This window comes from Mobula hypostoma, chromosome 31, assembly GCF_963921235.1.
Source record: "Mobula hypostoma chromosome 31, sMobHyp1.1, whole genome shotgun sequence".
In the NCBI taxonomy this organism is placed as follows: Eukaryota; Metazoa; Chordata; class Chondrichthyes; order Myliobatiformes; family Myliobatidae; genus Mobula; species Mobula hypostoma.
The window spans coordinates 6549595-6567467 of NC_086127.1; the positions used below are offsets into that span (position 1 = coordinate 6549595).

At 47.1% G+C, this 17873-nt stretch overlaps 2 non-coding genes across 2 annotated transcripts; both read right to left on the bottom strand.

The window, feature by feature from the left end:
• Nucleotides 1–8223: 8223 nt before the first annotated feature.
• trnap-ugg (transfer RNA proline (anticodon UGG)) lies at nucleotides 8224–8311 on the bottom strand. Its single transcript is given in 2 exon segments — nucleotides 8224–8259; nucleotides 8276–8311. It is a non-coding gene; the product is annotated as a tRNA-Pro (tRNA).
• Nucleotides 8312–14089: 5778 nt separating this feature from the next.
• Nucleotides 14090–14177, bottom strand: trnap-agg (transfer RNA proline (anticodon AGG)). The gene is given in 2 exon segments: nucleotides 14090–14125; nucleotides 14142–14177. It is a non-coding gene; the product is annotated as a tRNA-Pro (tRNA).
• Nucleotides 14178–17873: the final 3696 nt, after the last annotated feature.

Consider the following 17873-nt stretch of genomic DNA (forward strand, 5'->3'; position numbering starts at 1 on the left):
TTTCTGAGTAGGGTCAAAGGTCCTTTTGGCCTGTAACTGAATACAGGTTCCAACAAACTACCCTTCAATGCCTTCTGAATCGAATCTCCAACAATAAATAAGAGGAGGGGAATCCCCTCATCCCAATTTTTCCCATTTCTCACATCATGTGCTTTAATCATGGTCTTAAGAGTTGAGTTGAACCGTTCCAAGGCTCCCTTGGACACTGTGTGATATGTAGATGACACCATGTGTTTAGCTTCTAATTCTCTAACTATCCCCTGGAAAGTTCCCGAAGTAAAGTTACTGCCCTGGTCAAATTGAATTTCTCTGGGCAGACCTACCAGTGTGTAAAATTACTGAATGCTGTTACCAAAGTCTTGGCCTCGATGTTTTCAAAAGACATTGCTACAGGGGTCCTAGACACAGCAAACACAATTGTTAACACATACTGATAACCATCTGCAGTCTCTTGCAATGGGCCCACACAATTCACTACATCCTTCCTTAAACTAGGCCAGTAAAATTCCTTCATAATGCTATTCACTGTCTTTCTCACTCCATGAGGTCCACTTAAAGACATACTGTAAGCTATGTTTAAAATTTCAGGCCTGTAACCTTTCCAAACCACCACGTGACTTGCAAGCACTGTGGCTGGTCTCCACCTCCTCATCAACACCCCATCTTTAAGGTAATGTCCCACTGACTCTCTCCGAACCTCCTCTCCTATGAGAGCTATCACCCTTAAAGCCACCATTTCAGAATCTCGCTTCTGTTCCTCTGTAAATTCCTTCCTCAGTAAAGACAAACCTTTCTCATACACCTTATTCTTATCAGCTGTACTACCCTCTAAGTCCTGCCGAAATCTGGAAGGTAGAAAATTCTGTGACACATCATTATAATTTAAACCTCTGGGTTTGCTATCATAGGTCTCAACAGGCTGATTACTCATCAGCTGAATTGCTGAAACACTCTTAGCTTGGAGAGATGTCAACATGCCTCCATTGTTTACCAAATTCACTACCATCATCAGGCTGATGAGAATCATGTATATATTATGACAGAGGCTAAACAATCTCTTTATCAGCTTTCTCCGACCCTCACTACGGATGCTTCCATGGCAACGTCCACTCCAACATCATAACAATTCTTCTTTTCCTCAACAACGTAACCTTGCAAGTGCTTCCCTCCAAATGTCCAAACAAAGTTCAACAGAGGAGCGCATCGTCCCTCAGCAGGCCTTTGTCCTGCAAGAAGGGTCAAAGGTCGTACATCCAATCTAACTTTTCCCAGCACATTATCCAAAAGTCCAGAAACAGCACTTTTCCCATTATTTTCAGCAACACTGACCTCACCAGCTTTTAAAACATGGTCTAATATAAATGCCTGAGAATTCTCATAATCCACTGGTACCAAGGTTAACCCCTTATTCACTGAACCAAGATCATCTGACACACAAAAGCTGCATTCCTTTCCAACCAAGCCAGGCACCTCAGACTTCAACATGAGCTTCAGAATCCTGTGAACTCGCAGGTATTCAACAACCTGAACACATTCAATCGGAACAGCTGCCTCCTCTGGGCTGTCAGCACTTGTTCCAGTTTCAATTTCAATGTCACCCCGAACCTCACAGCTATTCTCTGGCAAACTCTTTTCTGGAGTAAGCTTAACCTCGTGGTTTAAAACTTCTTCGTCTGCTTTCTTATCAAACCCCTGCAAGGTAGCGGCATCCTCTGCATCTGGTTATGCCCTTACGTCGTCAGCAACACAACTTTTAAATTCATCACACAAACAAGCCCTTCCGAGCTGTAAAAATCATCAGGGACCGACACTAAACCTCTTTGCTGCAACCTCTCCCTTTTAAACTGTCTCTGTCTTTCTGCCACGTGATCTTCACGTTGCCATTTCTCCCTCTGGAGCTGTCTCTGTCTTTCTGCCTCTTCTCTCTGTCTTGCTGCCCTTCTAGCCTCACCGACCCTCCTCTTTTATGCTTCAACAGCCTCGAGCTGTTTTAATTTCAATTGAAATTTCAGTTCATGCTCCATTCTTAATTTTTCCAGCTGAAGTGAAGCTCATCCTCAGCAGGTTCACCTAACACGAACAAGCCTAACGCCTCCTCATCAATCGTTCCCTTATCTATATAATGCTGAGCTATTACTGTCTGCATCAGAGCTGTCCTCATGATAGTGGTCACCTTTAGTTTTAACTTTTGAGCAATTCCCAACAGCACAACCCTCCAACGCTTCCGGGGTTGGTTCCAACATAAACTCCTCAACACTAACATCCATATCTGCTGTATTTCCACACAGATATGGATCTGCTGTATTTCCACACAACCAAATCAAAAGGGATTTTCCCCAATCAATTCAAACCAGCCTCCCGACTAATTTGTTCATATCCCGGACGAGCCCCCAGTTTATGTCACGCACCCCGTAAGGGAAATAAAGAACCAGCAGGGATGAAAAAGACTTTAAAGTCCAGTATTGCTATAAACTAATAATATTTATTAGTAACTACGCAATACAGTAATATAAATGTAGATAAATCAAACAGGTTAGCAATGATTATATATAAAAGTAGGTATATCAGCAAGTGTGGAAATATATGTATGGAAAACCAAGCTTCTTTAAGTCTAGGGGTAAAAAAGATGCAGTCTTACGATGATGAGTAAAGTTCAGTTCAGTTCAGTTCGTGGTATTGAGTTGAGTAGTGATGGAGAGAGAGAGAGGGAGAGATTTGAGTCTTCAGGTGAGCTGACGCCGTCGATCTTTCCATTGTCCTTCGAAATCGTTTAAAAGTCACCGACTATGACTTTAATAATGACTTTAATGACTTTTTTTTGTGGTGGAGCTATCCCCCAGCCGAGGTTGGACACATGGACAACTCCCCACCAGTCAACCCTTTTCCTCTTTCCACTGCAAGAGCGGTGGATCGATCAGCCTGATCAATCCTCCAAAACCCACTTTTCCTGCGGGCACAACAATGCTCATTCAGTGTCCAAACATGTGTGTGAGGTCTGTATCATCTGACCTCCTCTTTTATCTTCCCATACTGAGCATAAACTGTCATTCAAATAATCCCTCTTTCCTTTGTCTGTGTAAGAAATGCAAGCAGGCAAAAAGCCTTGAAGAAAATGTCAACAACTTGCCGAAAATCATAACATCGAGTGTCCATTATATAACACCGCCTTCTGTCACCATAGCAACTTACCACTCCTCGATACTGTCTGCAACTCCAGCAGAAATTCAAAAGTTAACCAGTTCTTTCTCGTGCCTTAAAGTGGCAGTCCAACCATTTAGTCTTCCCCCCCCCTCTCTCTCTCTCTCTCTCTCTCTCTCTCTCTCTCTCTCACTCACACACACACACACAAACAAGTCGGTGTTAAATAACTCTTTCTCTCTTTCCAAAAACACAGTTAATAGGGGTACTTCAGATCCCCTCACACTAGTCATCTTGAAATGAATGCTGACGTCGTACTTGCCTTCCTCACCTCAGACTCAACTTCCAAAATAACCTTTAGGGACTCCAGCACAAGGACTCCCAAGTCCTTTTGCAGCTTAGTTTTTGAGTTTCCTCTTCATTTAGTCAACTCTTTCATTTCTTTTGCCAAAGGGCATGACCATTCACTTTCCGACACGGTACTCCATCTGCCACTTCTTTGCCCATTCTCCCAGTCGTTTCCAGGTCCACGGGTCGCAGTTCTGTTACCTTGGCAACACTGCGCATGCCCGGTCGCTAGGGTTACCGACTCAAGTACGCAACAAGATGATTGTGAATGAGGTGGGCGGGTTGCTCCACGTAGACGGTGACTGACGGGTCAATTTCTCTGGCGCAAACAGTGGGAGTCGCCAGCAAGCTCAAACTATTTATGTGTGAATTAGAGAGATTTCTCGCTGCAAAAGCCCTGGTGATAGAATAGAATATGGTATTGGAATTGAGAATCAGCTAGAATTGCACTGACTGATGCCGGTGAACGGCTGAGTAACTTACTCCTAATCGGACTTTCTACGTGTCCGAGTTATCTTCTATCTGCCGGTCTCTGTGTGTCGTTTTCCACTGATTCTATTGTATTTCTTTGGTCTACTGATGCAAGCAAGTCAATGAATTTCTGGTTAGTATATGGTAACATATTCGTACTTTGATAATAAAATTACTTTGAAATTTGGACACTGCTAGCAAGCTGGGACGGTTTCCAAGCCCCCACCCTCATTTCGTCTGAGGAAAAAAAAAATCTCGCTTCTGCCCAAATGGAAGAAAGTTTGAACGGATTCCGTCGTTTCTCTTTGAAACCAAGTCGGACGGGAAGGAGACTTGAAGGAAGTGCATTAAATCACGATAGGCAGAGTTTGTGGGTATCGACATCTCTGAAGTTCTACCCTGGGCACAATATTTTACAGTTACGATCATATTTCACGAGTTTGGGGAGATCTGATATTTCACCGAAGGTTTGTATAACATCGGTAAATTTCCGTAGTGTACACAGACCGTGGAGAGCATTCCGATTGGCTCCATTACTGTCTGGCTTTCGTGGCGGGTGGGTGGGGGAGCGCGGCACACATTCGGAAAAAGCTACAGAGGTGTAAACTCAGCTCGCTCCATCACGGGCACCAGTCTGAACACAAGCGGAGACATTATCAATATGCGATAGGTCCGGAGGGCGTCAGCCATCATTAAGATCCCCACTACACAGGCCATTTCCCACTCTCTTTTCTATCATCGGGGAGAAGGGACAAGAGCCTGAAGACACACAATCTCTTCAGGGATTGACGTTTCGTATGTTCAGAGATGCTCTTCTGCACATCACTGTTGTAATGTGCCACCCTTTGAGTTACTGACGCCTCTCTGTCCGCTTGAAACAGTTTATCCGTTCCTACCTGACCCCCCTCATTAACGGAGCGTTTTCGTCCACAGAACCGCTGCTCACTGAACGTTTCTTTTTCCCCGCTCCATTCTCTGTAAACTCTCAAGATCGCCGCGCATGAAAATCCTCGCAGAACAGCGGTTTCTAAAATACTCGGTCAACCCGTCTGACACCAACAATTATTCTACTGAGATCGCATGTATTCACCATTGTGATATTTGATCCGATCACCAACAGATCCTTTCGACCATGTCTGCATGTTTTTAAGCGCCGAGCGGCTCCCGCGCCATTGGTTATGAGATATTTGTGTTAATAAGCGGGTGTACCAGTGTCTCTAATAAAGTGGATACCGAGTGTATTTTGCGTGCTCTAACACGATTTCACTATTTCCCCCGTTCTCATCCCTGCTCTCTGCCCCAGTGAATTTAGTGGCGATTGCCATCCTGTCCCGGGGAAAGTGCGGTCTCTCCACCTGCACCACTCGGTACCTGGTTGCCATGGCGGCGGCGGACTTGATGCTGATCCTCACCGAGGTTATTCTGTACCGGACCAACTTCCATTATTTCCCGGAGTGCTTCCTCAACATAACCCCCGTGTGCAGTGTTATCACCGTGCTGCGTCGCTCCGCCACCGACTGCTCCGTCTGGTTCACCGTCACTTTCACAGTCGACCGCTTTGTTGCCATCTGTTGCCGGCGGCTGAAGACAGAATATTGCACCGGGAAGACTGCGGCTGTGGTTCTGGGGACAACCGGCGTTCTGCTGTGTCTGCAGTATGTCCCCTACTACTTCACGTCTGCACCAAGAGTGATCATCGACAAGGTGCCGCGGGGCTGTTATCCAATGATCGCTTTCTTTACCGAACCAGGCTGGATGGGCTATGACTGGTTAAACACGGTTTTAACCCCGCTCCTCCCTTTCGCTGCCATTCTGCTGCTCAACACTCTGACAGTCAGGCACATTTTGGTGGCCAGCCGGGTCCGGAAGGGGCTGCGGGGTCAGAGCAGTGGGGAGAACCGGAGTGACCCGGAGATGGAGAGCAGGAGGAGGTCTATAGTTTAACTCTTCACCCTCTCCGGCAGCTTCATCCTCCTGTGGCTGACGCACGTCGTGGAATTCGTCTACTATCAGATCACGGGAACGGCGGCCGGGCGGAACGACTCGCAGTTCATCTTTACACTGGTCGGATTTATGCTGCGGACCGTCAGCTGCTGCACCAACACGTTCATTTACGCGGCGACGCAGTCCCGGTTCCGGGAGCAGCTGAAGAGCGCGGCGGTGTATCCGGTCACCTCGCTGCTTTGGGTCATCAGCGCCTCGGCCACCTGAGCGCAGCGCGCAGGCGCCCCCGGGATCACCTGCCCGGCTCCCCGGGCTTTTGACGACCCATGCCCGAACCGCGGGTGATGCTGCTTTGGGACATCGCACTAACGAAACGCACAAAAATACAGAAAACAAAACGGCAGGAGGCCAGTCTGCCCTCGGCACCTTTACCACCAGGAAAATACCCATAGAATACAGCACGGCACAGTACCGACCCTTCGGCACTCGATGTTGTGCCGAGTTTTATCTAGTGGGAGAACAATCTAATCCTTCCTTCCAGTGTATCCCACCATTTTCTATCACCGATGTGCCGATCAGACAGTTTATTAAATACCCCCAACATATCCGCCTCTAGTGCTACTGCTGTCACGACACCCCCACTCTCTACCCCTGACAAGCCCCAGCCCGTTCAAACTACCCTGATAAGACATGCTTTCTTATCCAGGTTACATCCTGGTAAATTCCCTCTGCACCTTGTCTGAAGCTTTCGCGTCTGTTTTATACCGGGGCGACTGGAAGTGGACATAGTGTTCCCGGTACAGGTCTAACCGGGTTTTACAGAGCTGTAGCATTGCCTCGTGGCCTTTGAACATCGGCGCACTGTTCCTCCGAGCACACAGCAACACCACCCCTCCCCCCATATCAGCCGACCCTTGGAGTATTAATAAATATAATAAACGTCTTTCTGAAATATAATCCGCTCCTTGGAGTCTGGTGCCTTCGATGTAACAGAACGAATCGTTCCTCCGCCCTCCTGGTGTCGAGATGAATCCGGATCACCATTGTATGTGACGTTTCTAAATACCTTTAATACGTAATCCCCGGGTGTGGAGTCCACGACATCAGACTATAAGACATAGGGGCACAATTAGGCCGTTGGGCCCATCAGTTCATCTCCGCCATCCCATCGTGCTTGGTTAATCTCAAAGCCACCCGCCTCATCCCCTTTCAAGCCCTTACGAATCAAGAACCTATCAGCCTCGGGTTTAACGTCGGCTCACTTTCCATCCGTCCGTCGTATCGGGTCATTGAGATTCCGTCTGGCGGTGTGTAGAGCACTGAACGATCAGCCCGGTCGCCCATCCTCCCTTCGCCCTGCCAAGTGGATACCAGCCCGGCACACGTTCCGTACATGAAATCAACACCTCTCATCCGATAAAATGGCCACGACCGCGACTCATAAACGCCCCGTGCGGCTGCATTGGGGACAACCCTGTCCTTATCCTCTCTTTCAATAAAGCGTGGCGTAGCGCATGTCATCCCAACTGTTCGCTGTTTCTCAATCCCTGTCAGTCCTGACGAAAGGTCAGGGTCTGAAGAGTTAATTATTTATGCCTCTCCAGAGATGCTGCCTGACTTGCTGAGTTCCTCCTGCATTTTGTGTGTGTTACTGTGGATTTCCAGTATCTGCAGAATCTCTTGTGCCACCTGAATCCTTGCTTCGTGTACACGGACACGCGGGTCCCCTTCCACCTTTCCATCTCGCGACCCATTTCTCTTACATCATTAATAATCTGGTTTCTAGTTAATAAGAATGAAGAACAACCGCCGTCCACCGTCCACATCTGCCTGTTCACCAAGACGTTCCTCTTGAATATTTCACCGTTCACTCCAAAGCTTTGATCTCGAGTTGTCGTCTTTCCCAACCTGAGGGGGGAGTTCCTGCAATCATTGACCAATTATCGGCATCCGTTAGTCTCATGAGGCCATGGATTTGCGCCTTGGAAAGTTAAAACTGGGCAAGGTTGTATGGAAGACTGGTAATTGCCCATGCTGCAAGTCTCCCCTCTCCACGCCACCGATGTTGTCCAAGGGAAGGGCACTAGGACCCATACAGCTTGGCACCGGTGTCATCGCAGAGCAATGTGTGGTTAAGTACCTTGCTCAAGGACACAACACGCTGCCTCAGCCAAGGCTCGAACTAGCGACCTTCAATCACTAGACGAACGCCTTAACCACTTGGCCCCATGCCAACATTATAACACGATTGTGTATACATCTAAATATATCCCCCCGTTCTTCTGCCCTCCACTGACTGAAGTTCTAAAATATCTCATTCAGGGGCTCGTCCGGGATTTGAACCCGGGACCTCTCGCATGCTCGCAATTTCAGACCCAAGGCGAGAATCATACCTCCAGACCAACGAGCCCGTTCTATATTTATGACATAAAACTGATGCCTTTCACTTCCTCAATCTCCTTCCTCAACACATCCGGAGGTAATTTTACGACCAAAGTGGATCAAAGAGCAAAGACCAGTACAGCACACTACAGGCGCTTCCGCCCACGATGCTGTGCCCACCCACGCAGACCCACTCTGCCTTCAATTGGACCATTCCCTCCTACACAGCTCATAATCCGCTATTTTCTCTACAGCCAACTGTCTATCCAAGTATCTATTTATGTCCCTATTGTGTCAGCCACGCCCAGCACCCCGGCAGTACGTTCCCAGAATCCACCAGACCGTGTACAAAACAAAAACAACTTACCTCTCACCTAAACTTTCCTCCACTCATCTTCAACGCATGTCCTTTTGTAATGGCCGCTTCACCCTGGGGAAAGGTGCTGTTGTCCTCCCTGTCTGTGTCTCTTGTAGTCTTATACACCTCTATCATTCTCCGTAGCTTCGAAGAGAAAAGCCCCTGCTCGTTCACCCTTCCCTCACAAGACGTGCTCTAATCCTGGCAACATCCTGCTGAACCTCCTCTGAAACTTCTCTAAAGGATTTTTAAATGTTTTCCCAGCCCTCCCCCAGACAGTTATTCCGATCAACCATTCAATGTTGGACCACCACCCCTCACCCAGCGCCCCCTATCGATCACTCCAGTCACTGCACCAGGTTGTAAACACTTTAAACCACATTGTACCACGTTATTTACATTGTAAATACACGCTGGTGTCTGTGTTATTTATGCACATTCTGTTCCATATCCGCACTGTAACCACGAACGTTATTTATATAATTGTTTATGTTTTCTCATCGGTAAATTATGTTTTTGTTGCATTTCGTCCCAACACACCACGTCAACTTCCGAACACACGTAAATGTATCGGCGAAAACGTTGATCATTGATCCCTGATCGCTGAGGTTTCCTATAACGGGACGAGCTGAACTGAACACAATACTCCAAGTGCGGTCTAACCAGAGTCTGACAGAGTTACGTCACCTCGCGGCACCGGAACTCAATCTCTGACCAATGAAGGTCAGCGCACCACGTGACCTCAGAACCTCCCTCTCAACCTGCGCCGTATGTGTAACATGGGTCTAGTGTTGTTTGGATGTCAATTATAATTGTCCCCATCACTGGCGAGAACCAACGGTTAATTCTTCCTTTCTTCTCTATCCAGCGGGTGTTTAGAAGAGTGCACAGTCCCTTCAAAGCAAAGAAGGAAAACGAACAGCTGGGGAACTGGAGAGAAGAGAATGTTTAACGTTTGGGGTCGAGACCCTGCAGATACTGGAATTGTCGACCATTCCACATCTTGCCTGACCCGCTGACTTCGTCCGGTGTTTTGTCTTTCCACTAGACTCCAGCGTCTGCCTTCTCCAACGACCCCACACTCTGTGTAAACTTTCCTGCGTTCAGCCAGTTGCTCTCGCTCCCATATACAACCCCCACCACCCACCCCCCATCCCTCTCGATGGAAATTTCTAACCTTCGTTCCAGAGTTTCATTCACTGACAACTCTCGGGCTCTTTGTTTCATTCTTCCTGGGCATTTGATGTCGCATCTTTGGATGAGAAGCGACTGGATAGATGTGTGTAAGATGACGAGAGGCACAGATCGAGTGGACAGCTGGGGACTGCTTCCCAGGACGGAATCGGATAAATGGACTGGAGTGTAGGGGGTGTCAGAGGGAAGTTCTTTACAAAGAGCTTTACAATAGACCCCTGGACATTCTGCCGGGTTGGTGATAGACGCAGATACATTGAGGTAATTTAAGAAATGTTTAGAAAGGGACATGGATGATAGGAAAATTGAGAGTTATGTGTCAAGGAAGAGTGAGATTGATCATGGACTACATTATAAAGTCACTGGGCTGAAGGGCCTGTACTGTGCCGTACGGTTCTATGTTCTATGTTACTGCGCCGCTCCTGCCTATGCCGTACCGTTCCTGCACCTTCTCCTTTCCAGCCAACACAAGTGTTCCTGCTGCTTCTCTTCAACGCCACGGCTGAATACGACAGCGGAACACACGCAAACTGCTGGGGCACCAAAGCGTTCGCTGAACAAGTCCCGCACCGGTTTGATTCCCACAGTACAACAGCTCTCCCTTATCCGCACAGAAAGACATTTCACATTCCTCGGTCCGCTTACCCAGCTGCTCAGGATCACCCGATAATTTTGCTGATCTTCAAAGTAAGTTTATTATGAACGGACGTATTTGTCACCATATTCTGTCTTCCTCGCTGCCTAGTTTAAACTCATCGGCATAGTTAATATCCGAGCCTTGTACATTCTCATCAAAATCATTTGTATGAACAAAGATGCAAAAACAGTGTACACAGCAGGGATCCACGTAGGGCACCACAATTCGTGAGCCTCCCGTCCTAAAAACAACCTTCCACCATCACTCGGCTCCCTCCCATAAAGCCGGTGTGTCGTCTCCACTTAGCTGGCACACCCTAAACCCAACGCCATCTGCATTTCCGGAGTAGCCATCCACGCAGGACTCTGTTAAAAGACCTGCTCAAGTCCGTGTAGTCACCGCTCACCACCCTACACACATCGATCCTCCAGGTTACCTCTCCGAAGAAGTCTAACAGCTTTGTGAGATCGGATTTACTGCGCACACGGCAGTGCTGACAATATTAACCCCTCCGATAACGTCTCTACCGCGAGTGTCAGGCTCACCGGCCTGTATTTCCTTGTTTTGCCTGGGCTACCCTCAAATAATGGCTCGCCGTGAGACACCTTTCAGTCCCCTGGAAGATCACTTTTGCCTGAAGATGAAGCAAATGTCTCCGCAAGGTCGCCGAGTCTTCTTCCTCATCTTCTCACAGGATCAGAAGATTCATCTGGTCAGCCCTGGGGCTTTATAACACAAGGTAGGGTTCATTATAGGAATCATGTAGAAGATTTAGAGAGGAGATTACCGGGATGCTGCCCGGATTATGGGGATTCGTTGAGCGAGCTGGGGGGTTTTCTCTTTGGAGTGAAAGAGGACGTGAGGCGACCAGATGGAGTTGTACAAGATGATAAAATGCATAGACCTCTGGATAGGCAAACAACAGGAATTCTGCAGATGCTGGAAATTCAAGCAACACACATAAAAGTTGCTGGTGAACGCAGCAGGCCAGGCAGCATCTCTAGGTAGAGGTGCAGTCGACATTTCAGGCCGAGACCCTTCGTCAGGACTAACTGAAGGAAGAGTGAGTAAGGGATTTGAAAGTTGGAGGGGGAGGGGGAGATCTAAAATGATAGGAGAAGATAGGAGGGGGAGGGATGGAGCCAAGAGCTGGACAGGTGATAGGCAAAAGGGATACGAGAGAATCATGGGACAGGAGATCCGGGAAGAAAGACAAGGGGGGGGGACCCAGAGGATGGGCAACGGGTATATTCAGAGGGACAGAGGGAGAAAAAGGAGAGTGTGAGAAAGAATGTGTGTATAAAAATAAGTAACATATGGGGTACGAGGGGGAGGTGGGGCATTAGCGGAAGTTAGAGAAGTCGATGTTCATGCCATCAGGTTGGAGGCTACCCAGACGGAATATAATGTGTTGTTCCTCCAAACTGAGTGTGGCTTCATCTTTACAGTAGAGGAGGCCGTGGTTAGACATGTCAGAATGGGAATGGGATGTGGAATTAAAATGTGTGGCCACTGGGAGATCCTGCTTTCTCTGGCAGACAGAGCGTAGATGTTCAGCAAAGCGGTCTCCCAGTCTGCGTCGGGTTAAACTGTGTGGCCACTGGGAGATCCTGCTTTCTCTGGCGGACAGAGCGTAGATGTTCAGCAAAGAGGTCTCCCAGTCTGCGTCGGGATATCCTCTGGATAGGCAGATAGTTTTCCCAGGGCGATAATGGGATCGTGTTCAGGTGACCTGAGGCGCTCTGCCCTCGTCCATCCTCTGCGTCACCTTTTCAAACAACACAACGACATTCACGAGAGGCGTTTTACTCGTCTGAAATTCACGCTGGCCATTCCTGCACGGAGCTCGTCTTTCCAACTGCTGGTAGATCGTGTCTCTCAGAATGACCCGCAGGTAGTTTCCCATCACTAATGTTAGGATTAATGATTTATTCATCCCTGTCCTGTCCTTGTAGTCTATCGTCACTGAATGCTCAGCATTCACCACCCTCCAGTCTCCAGTACCCCACGTGACTCGCGATAGTAAAACTACCTCTGATACCTCTGAACACGCTCTACCTGAACTCTGGATATCGCACCTTGAAAACTAGGTGTCTATTTACCAGAAAATAAAATCAGCCTGTTCCCAACGATAAACCCCTGTAAATACCCGGCTTATCGCTCTCAAATTGGCCCCGCACTAAACTAACACCTTAACTTGGAGATCAGCCTTAACTTTCTGAAGAACTATTTTCAGCCTGATGGAATTATGGTCACTGGTCGCGAAATGGTCTCTCGTTGACTCTTCAAGGCATTTGCCCTTAAAGATAAAATATAAAGATGAGCGTTATTTGTCACATATAATATTGCAGCTATTAGTGGGAAGTTAGAGGACTGGGAAGCTGTGAAAAACCTACAGAAAGCAGCTAAAGAGATAAAAGATGGAATACGAAGGACAGCCAGCTGATAATATCAAAGGTGATGCCAAATATGTTTTATATTCAGATATATAAAAAGTTACAGAGAGGCGAGAGTATATATCGGACCGCTGGAAAATGACACTGGAGAGTTAGAAATGGAGGAACAATGAAATGGCAGAGGAAATTAATAACTATCCTGCACCAGTCCTCCCGGTGGAAGACACTGGCAGTATGCCAGAAATCCGAGAGAGTTTGGGGACAGAAATGAATGAGGTTTCCATTACTAAGGAGGAGCTGCTTGGGAAGCTGAAAGTTCTGAAGATGGACAAGTCACCTGGACCTGATGGACAACAGCTCAGATTTCTGAAAGAGGTAGCTGAAGGGATTGTGGAGAAAGGAGTAATGTTCGCTCAGGAATCACTCTCAGTGTGCGACCTCTAGTTCCAACCTCAGTGGAAAAGGCTTGCTTGCCCTAACCTGGTTTTTACCCCTCATAATTTTGTATACATGGATTGCTCTAATTCCCTGGGTTCCCAGTTCCTTTGTGAAACAATAAGGTTACGTTTGACACACTCTGCTCTGCAAGAACGTCTCCAGACGTCAGAGAAATTTGGAAGGTGGTCATCTACTGAAATACTATTTTGCATGTTCACTATCTATATCTCATTTCAATGTAGAGAGTGTGATACTCACGGTATTTGCTTCTATTTACTGACCTGAATTTCAGTAACACAAGAACAAAATAATATGGGGGCAGGAGTTGGCCACCAGCTTCACAACACTTCCCATCCACTCCATTTATATCCTGGCTTCAATCCCGCATGGAGTTATAGAGTCAAGGAGCACTACAGAACAGAACAGGCCCTTCAGCCTATCTAGACCATACCGGCCTTCTGACTAGTTCCGTCTACCCGCTCCAAGAACATAGCCTTCCAAATCCCTCTCATTTAAACTTCTCTTAATTGTTACAATTCAACCTGCATCTCGTTCCACTCAAGCGATATCCTCTGAGCGAAGACGTCCCCGCACAGATTCCCCTTGAATATATAACTTTTCATACTGAACCTGTGACTTCGAGTTGTCATTTCACCCAACCTGAGGGGAAACTCTGCAGACATTGACCTTATCTACATCCCTCATAATTTCGTATACCATTAAGCATCTACCCTCATTCTCCTGCACTTCACTGAATGAAGTCCTAAAACATATTATTCAGAGGGGCTCGTCCGGGATTTGAACCCGGGACCTCTCGCATCCTCGCAAATTCAGGCCCTAAGCGAGAATCATACCTCTAGACCAACGAGCCAATTCAATGTTTCTGACCATAAAACTAATGCCTTTCACTTTCTCAACCTCCTTCCCCAACACAACTGGGAGGTATTTAATGTCCAATCTTGGAAGGCAGGACCAATGTGGAACAAGGAACAAAGAACTTGTCCAGCACACTAGGGGCCCTTCGGACCACCATGTTTTCTCCACCTATGTAAACCTACTTTCCCGTAACTATTACTCTGTCCACCTAAGTGTCTTTTAAACGTCGCAGATACACACGCCTCTACCAGACTGTTCCAAAAATCCAACAAACTGTGTAAAGAAAAACTTATCTCTGACATACTTTACTTCAGTATTCCCTATGGAAAAGGATCTTGGTGATTATAGTGATGACTTGCAGCAGACTGAAAAGCTTGAGGATGTAGATATTAAGAACCACGATGTGCTGAAACTTTTGGAAAGCATCAAGTTGGATAAGTCGCCGGGACCAGATCAGATTTACTACAGTCTACTGTGGGAGGCGAGGGAGGAGATTGTTGAGCCTCTGGCGATGATCTTTGAATCATCAATGGGGTCGGGAGAGGTTCCGGAGGATTGGAGGGTTGCGGATGTTGTTCCCTTATTCAAGAAAGGGAGTAGAGATAGCGCAGGAAATTATAGACCAGTGAGTCTTACCTCAGTGGTTGGTAAGTAGATGAAGAAGATCCTGAGAGGCAGGATTTATGAACATTTGGAGAGGTATAATAGGATTAGGAATAGTCAGCATGGCTTTGTCAAGAGCAGCTCGTGCCTTACGAGCCTGATTGAATTTTTTAAGGATGTGACTAAACGTTGATGAAGGAAGAGCAGTAGATGTAGTGTATATGGATTTCAGCCTTTGACAAGGTACCCCATCGAAGGCTTATTGAGAAAGTAAGGAGTTATGGGATCCAAGGGGACATTGCTTTTTGGATGCAGAACTGGCTTGTCCACAGAGGACAGAGAGTATTTGTAGACGGGTCATATTCTGCTTGGTGGTCGGTGACCAGTGGAGTGCCTCAGGGAGCTGTTCTGAGACCCTTACTCTTCGTGATTTTTATAAATGACCTGGATGAGGAAGTGGACGGATGGGTTAGTAAGTTTGCTGATGACACAAAGGTTGGAGGTGTTGTGGATAGTGTGGAGGGCTGTCAGAGGTTACGGTAGGACATTGATGGGATGCAAAACTGGGCTGAGAAGTGGCAGATGGAGTTCAACCCAGATAAGTGTGAGGTGGTTCATTTTGGTAGGTCAAATATGATGGCAGAATATAACATTAATGGTAAGACTCTTGGCAGTGTGGAGGATCAGAGGGTTCTTGGGGTTGGAGTCCATAGGATGCTCAAAGCAGCTGCGCAGGTTGACTCTGTAATTAAGAAGGCAGACGGTGTATTGGCCTTCATCAATCATGAAATTGAATTTAGGAGCCAAGAGGTAATGTTGCAGCTATATAGGACCCTGGTCAGACCCCACTTGGAGTACTGTGCTCAGTTCTGGTCGCCTCTCTGCAGGAACGATATGGAAGCCATAGAAAGGGTGCAGAGGATATTTACAAGGGTGTTTCCTGGATTGGAGAGCATGCCTTATGAAAACAAGTTGAATGAACTCGGCCTTGTCACCTTGGAGCGACGGAGGATGAGAGGTGACCTGATAGAGGTGTATAAGACGATGAGAGGCATTGATCGTGTGGATAGTCAGAGGATTTTTCCCAGGGCTGAAATAGTTGCTACAAGAGGACGCAGGGTTAAGGTGCTTGAGAGTAGGTACAGAGGAGATGTCACGGGTAAGTGTTTTACGCAGAGAGTGGTGAGTGCGTGGAAAGGGCTGCCGGCAATGGAGACGGATACGATAGGGTCTTTTAAGAGACTTTTGGATAGGTACATGGAGTTTAGAAAAATAGAGGGCTATGGGTAAGCCTAGTAATTTCTAAGGTAGGGACATGTTCGGCACAATTTGTGGGCCGAAGAGCCTGTATTGTGCTGTAGGTTTTCTATGTCTCTATGTTTCTATCTCCCCTAATCTGTTCTCCACTCTCCTTGCCGCTACCTACAAGGAGTTTGTACGTTCTCCCTGTTTCTGCGTGGATAATCTGATCAACTATTTCAGTTAGACCTCCCCCACCTTTTCTATCTATTACCTCATCCCCGTCACTGCACCGTCAGCATTTTAAACCGTTTTTTTATAATATTTACTGTAGACATGCACTTTATTGCATATCCGTACTTTAATCACTAATTTCTTTTATAACGTTCTTTATTCTTCATCATTGCTGAAAGTTGGGTTATTCTATCGCGTGTTTTTCTTGTTGACGACCACACCACAGCAAATTCATTGCACAGTAATGTGAACAAGTCTTGGGCACATATAAATAGCTTGGAAACCTAAGATTTTTGCACAGTACTGTAGTTATTTTATGTATTGCACTGTACTGCTGCCGCCAAAAAGCAAATTTCATGATATATGTGAGTGATGAAAAACCTGATTCTGATACGGGTCTCTATTGTGGACTGAGAGTGGGAAAGGGGCAGGGAGACAGGAATCATGTTTGGGAAAAGGGGAGGGGAGAGGGGAGGGAACGGGAACCACCAGTGAGACAGTCGGTGATGATCAATAAACCAATTGTTTGCAATAAAATTACCTTGCCCGGTGTCTCAGTGCTGGGTGTGTCCGCACCTATGCAACACCCACCCGTCCCGGGCACCCTTCTCTGCCCCCTGTTCCACCCGCGGCGCTCCACCCTCACTATTCCCAGCACCTAACTTCGTTCTGGAGCTTTGAGAAATTTGTACGTTTAATATCACGTTTGTTTCAACTGATGTTTCGGTAGTCGTTCTGGGCTGGAAACGGTTAAATGAGTGTGTTTGTTCACTGACTGTAATTAATGACGGTCTCACTGGAAGCCGCTGGCGTTTGGGGACTTTTCCTTCCCTCCTGTTCATCAGTAACTACGGCACTTTACTTCCCACAATTCCGTGAGATCATTTCCATCGGCACTGACGGGACAATGGCGCCGCCCCGAGGCAGAGACTGGTATTACAGGTGAAAATATCGAGCTCGGTTTTGCATTCTCGCTGCTGCTGTGGTGTTTGTTGTTGTAACGAGGTATTGACGCTATAAACCACGCATTTGATCCTTTGCTATCACTCAAACTGAGGTAGCTATTTTTTTCCTATTGTGCCCTGAATGCAATATTGACTCCTGAAGACATATTACTTTAAGCTCAAACAACAGGAATTCTGCAGATGCTGGAAATTCAAGCAACACACATCAAAGTTGCTGGTGAACGCAGCAGGCCAAGCACCAACGTTAGTCCTGACGAAGGGTCTCGGCCTGAAACGTCGACTGCGCCTCTTCCTATAGATGCTGCTTGGCCTTCTGTGTTCACCAGCAACTTTGATGTGTGTTGCTTACTTTAAGCTGACGTTCTGGGTAAGATGCTGACAGCACTTAACATTCTACTTTCAAGAGACGCACAATCTCACTTTTATCGCATCTCCCACCTGTACTGATGTCAGTTTCATTTCCATCTCTATTGATTGATTTATTTATTGAGAGATACAGCCCAGTGACAGTCCAATTACACCCATGTGACCAGTTACCCTGCTAACCCGCACGTCTCTGGGATGTAGGAGGAAACCGGGGCACCTTGAGGAAACCCACGTAGAGAACGTACAAACTTACAGACAGCGGAACTGACCCGGGTCGCTGGCGC